Below are 5,516 nucleotides of genomic sequence, written 5' to 3'. Positions count from 1 at the left end.
GGTTTGTCTTGCAGCACTGAAGACCATGCTGGCAAGTTCAATTCAGGGACTGTTCTGGTGATGGGCTGGATTCCCATTAGAGCATGACTGCACTACCTAACACTCAGAGCAGAGGGGGAAAGGCTAGGATGCTTTTAATATGTGATCATAGTGCCATTCTTTAGATGACAACTTTTGATACTTCATTTTTGTTTTCAGTCTACCTTGATTAGCATGTGGCAAGGTGCTGATTACAATAGTGAGTGTCATACTGCACTAATATCCAAACTTTCTTCTGCTAATGATGCCTTGCTTATAGTTGTGTAGATAAGATGGGTGCCCAACTTATGTAACTGAGGGTGCAGATATGACACACATATTCCACTTAATTCCACTCTAGGGTAAAGCTACTCCTCTGAAAATGAGAATTAACTATACTAGTATCCTGAGTGTAAGTCAGTCTCTACCCTAAGTCTTCTGTCTAACAATGCCTATTGCAATCTCTTTAGATAGCTGATTGTGTCTGCTGCAGATACAGATGTAATAAAAACTTGGGAATACAGTCTATGTTAAAGTCCAAATTAAGCAAGCCACATTCTATATCTGACCCCTCTGAGACTGTGCAATCAGTTTTCACCGTAACTGACTATGGACTTGTGTGTGATTTTTTTTTTCTAGATGCATCAACTACTGTATTTACAAAGGGGTGACTTAACGTGTCATCTTCCTCTCATGGGAACTGGTATTGTCTTTTAACTTTCTCCAACACCTGTTATTCTGAGACTTGCCAGGAAGTTCAAGCAGGATTTAGGGCTATCATAAAGATGCAGCCCATCTTGAGCAGAACCTTTGTTGTTTTCAGAATTAATGTAACTGTTTGTTGGTATTCCAAACCTGACCATTCCATTTGATGGCAGGTTGATTTCCCTCTAAGGTTGTCTATCTGACATGGAAGATATCCTCCTTCACAGTGGGGAAACCCTTGATTAGATGTACTAACGTGAAGATTAAGAGCTTTTTCTATCAGTGATTGAGGGGCAGCTTGACTGCTTCAGTGTAAATGGTTCAGAATAACTGGATCAGCAGAAAGCCCATCTGGGTTTTCTTGGCGCTCATTCATGCTAGCAGACACTCCTGCATATCATCTGTAGGTTCAAGGACATGCTGGTTTTGGATACCCTACATCAGTGAAATTCCTTCCCCCATACTCTGTCCTGTTAGGGAACTCTTCCTGCCTCTGGGATCTTAACTTGCATCCTTATTAATTTGATGTGGAACCTGTATGAGTTTAGGATAGTCTGGACAAGCCCTCCAAGAACATCTGTTTGCCACCAGTAACTGTGGCTCTTTGAGATCTGGTTGGCACAGATTCTATGACCTGTCTCTCATAATTGGAGCTCTGAATGATGTTATTTTAAGAAATGAGCAGTTGCTGTGTGTCAGCTCCATTACCCTTGCCAGATACAAGACTGGAGCGTAGACAAGAAAGGTCATGGGCATGGTCACGTACTGGTATTCAGAAAGAACAGGCTTGCATTCGTGGGTCACATGCACTTCCAGAACAATCTCTGCAAAACCATGCTTACTATAATTAAGCAGTAATTGTTCCTATCCATAAGCCTTTCAGTTCAAAGTAGGCTATTTCTTCCTTTTGTCCCAATCCTTTAGGAATAAATGGGCATTCCTGCAGTTAAGATCTCTCTCTAGTGTGTTGGCTATGCACAAATATATATCCTGTTCATTTTACTCTGCCCAAAATGTTGTAGTCTTCAGACCTCAGTGTTTAATCTTGCCTTTTTTTTTTTGCATTCTCACCATCTAGAAAACTGAAGTAGTCAAGACATGTCCTAAGAACAGTTGTTCTCAACTTTTTTTAAACTCGGGCATCCCTCAGAAAATACTACCTCTTTTTTCACTCAATTTTTGACAACAGAAAACTATTAGACCAATTCTTCTATTGCACAGACCTCAAAGACCACAAGTCAGAATGTTTTTAATACTGGATTTCTAGTTTAAATCTCTGGATTTAATCTTGTGAATCATGTTTGCACACCTATTATTGCTAAAACTATATAGCATTCTTCAGCAACCTTGAAAGGATCTCGAGGCATCTTAGGTAGCACTGTGGTTGAAAAAAAAAATCACTGCCCTAGAACATTCCTGTGGACACTGTAGAAGTTAAGGAATATGAAGCTCAAGGGAGGAAGCAACTCTTCTGCAGATAGGAAAGTTGATATTAAAGTAAATATAGTTACTTGTGTCCAATGTAAACAGCTTAACTTCTTCCCACCTTCAGTAACCTGCTACTTGCTACTGCATTAGTAATGAACAGAGGGAGATGAGCTGTACAAGAGTAAAATTTCTTATCCAGTAACCAAAAACTAGCAGTTTCTGTCCTTGTTCAACCCATCCTGTTAGTCTGGGAATGGCTGCAGAATGGTTTGAAACTGAACTTTTCCTTTTTTCAAAAGGAAGACTAGCACAATTTAGGGTTTTATGATAATAGGGGAGTGAATGATTTATAGACTTGAAAACTCTTGTGTCCTGTTCTTCAGCTTAAGTAGCCAAGTCTGTGGCAAACAGCAATACTGGATCAATCCCAAATTACATAGATGGGAAATGTATCCCTTCTGGGTGAAAAAGGAGAAAGACTCTTAACAAGGAAGACAATTTCATTAGTTTGACTTTTTATAAATTAAAAGTATATGATTAAGTTGAGACTTCTCAGAGTTAAGTATGGGCTCTCATAAAAACACCAAATGGCTTGCCTTCCTGTCTAATCAGTCACCATGCCCCTGGGGCACGGAGCTGTGTCCTGCTTTGTTCTGCCTCTGTCCATACACTACTACTTGGGTACCTATTTTCCCTTAGCTAAGGAGAAGTAGAGCAGGTGACTAGATAAGATACCCAGTTGTAATTTTTTCTTTTAAGACAATCTTCAGGACACATCTCTAGGTTTCCCACTTCACTCTCTTTCTTTCATCAACTCTAGGCCTAACAGTAGATAGACATCTGAATGGTAATAAAAATGGTATTTATCTTGAGAAGAGGAGCTGGCTCTAAGGCCCCATTAGTTAAAGATCAAAACATAACATTGTGAACTGGTTTGATGATATTACTTTTGCATTGTATTTGTAAACAAAATAAAACTGTATCAGTTGATAATTAAATGCTTATGGCAGTAAAGTGAAGATGCTGTAAATTTAGTTCTAGGCAAGATTTAGGTTTTTCAGGGACAGCTGTAGACTGCAAACACAGGTACCTCTTTTCCTCCCTGTGGTAGCTCCATACTTATCTTCCTAAAATACAACATAGGAAGGATGCAAGTGTTTTATAAGATTAATCTTATTCCGATTCATTCTGGGGTGACTCCAGAAGACAGTTCTACTTTGATCCATAGATTTAGATGAGAAGAGGATTTAGTAGAGGTCTTGTTACATTGCTAAGGATAATGCCTGTTACTTTAGTAGGAGTAATAAGTCTTTGCAAGCATACTGATCTGTAGTAAAAGAAGGAAAAGAATATTTATTTTGAGCTGTTCTTTTTAGAACATACTGTACAAACACCGTAGTGGAATATAGTTTGGGAATGGCTTTACTCTTAAATCATTTGCAGGAGTCCTCATTTCAAAATTACCAAATACTAAAGCTCTGATGTAATGTTGAGCACTACAGACATTGCTTAATCTAAATCTGATCATTTGACTCGCAATAAACAGGTCCAGTGATTGAATTCTTACAAGAAATATTAATGTTTTCCCACGATTTCTCTCTTGTCTACTAAAGAATAAGCCGTGTAGTCCAAAATTTCAGAACTGGAGTGTGTCACGTGCAGGCCAGGTGCAAACATTACAGCTTCTAGTTTAAGTGGTTGGAAACCAGTTTTTTCTGTAATAGAACAGAAGTTTGGGGTGCACAGACAGCTTTAACAGTGGTGGATCCCAGTCTAAGATAGACCTGGATGTGGTATCAGACTTGTTTGATCTAATTTAGACTTGTCTATTGAACTTCATTACCAGATCCCTCCTGGCTCAAGTTAGGCTGCAATCAGTCCCCTGGCTGACCAGGTGCCTTTGTGGCTCCTCCACTAACTCCCCTCCTTGCAGAGCAGCTTGCTAGCCTCAGCCATGCTCTACTGCTCCAAGCTCTCACCCACAGGCAAGAGCATCTGTAGAACTTTCTATACACAATGTCCCTAGGCAGGGGAGGAGCATGTACTTTAGGAGGAAGAATCGGGCCCTTTGGAACTCCGGGGAGTGGCAAGCACCTGATGCAATTCCTGCAATCGGGCTGGACCCTTCACTGGAGTTCCAAGGGCTGGAAGATTGCAGCTGCTGCAGTCTCCCAGCTCAGGGCTCTGTAAAACCCCTGGGCTGGGGGAGAAGAGCAGATGCATCTCTCAGACCCAGCAGCTGCCAGCTCTCCTGGCAGCACTCCACAGGTGCCAGGACCCAAAAGTCCTACAGTTATGGATGCTGGGTCCTAGCAGTGTGTCTCCTGGTGCCAGGACCCAGCTGGGTCCTGGCAGATGCAGGGCTTGGATGTTATCTCCTAGCCTCAGGCTGGGCAGGGGAAAGGCCAGTGGCAACAGGAGATTAAGGGAGTGTATCTGACAACCAGTCAGGAATGGTCCCTGAACAGGAGGCATGTGGGAGCTCCTCCTGCTTTCTGGCCTCAGCTAGTGCAGGCATCTGCATTTCCCCCCAAACTGAAGAGGAAACATGAATTCCATTCACTCCTGATCCAATCTATGCAGCTTAGAGAAACCTGCATAGATTGGGCAGATTCTGCCTTGGGCTTTTTGAATGTCTGTACTTAGTCCAAATCATTTGGTCCTCATATCCACAAAGGGATTCTTTCAGAACTCAAGTCACTAAAAAGCCTGGTACAACAAGGAAGCTTTTCTGGCTTGAAATGGACAAAGGAACATTTTCCATAAAATGAAAACAATAGATGAAAAGTTTAACCACCTCTTATTTACATAACTGACATTTATTTCATAGAGACAGAGGTAAAACATACATAAGCAAATCCTTTTGAAAAAAATCTTAATTGTGCATCTGATTTATATTAGGATGTTGTTAAATCATGGAAACAATGAATTATCCATCAAATAATATATGTTTTTAAGAATGGCTTCAGCATTTATTTGGATAAATACCCCTGCACTGTTTAAAAGAGTGTAAAAGTAAGTAAATTTAGAAGATGTGTGGAAAGAACACTGTTGCTGCCAAACCAGTAAGTGCTGTGCAGTCTACAATAAGTTTACAAGATACCTCTAAGGTGGAATACTCTGTGATCTCTGTATCATGCCACTATAAGACTATCTACTTTAAAATTTTTCATTTCTTCTAGTTAAGCTATTGCATATAATTTGAAAAAAAATCTTAAAAGTTTTTGTTGTGCTGTATTTACATTTTTTTTTTTATATAAATTGTATCAACTGATTTAACTGCTTTTATAAGCTTGGGGCAATCACCAAGTTGTGTTACATGGCACTAGAAGCCTCAATTTCAAAAGTCAGTCTCCTATGCTAAA

Source organism: Crocodylus porosus, unplaced genomic scaffold (genome assembly GCF_001723895.1).
Source record: "Crocodylus porosus isolate Cpor-Errol unplaced genomic scaffold, CroPor_comp1, whole genome shotgun sequence".
Lineage (NCBI taxonomy): Eukaryota > Metazoa > Chordata > Crocodylia > Crocodylidae > Crocodylus > Crocodylus porosus.
This window is presented reverse-complemented; position numbering follows the sequence as displayed.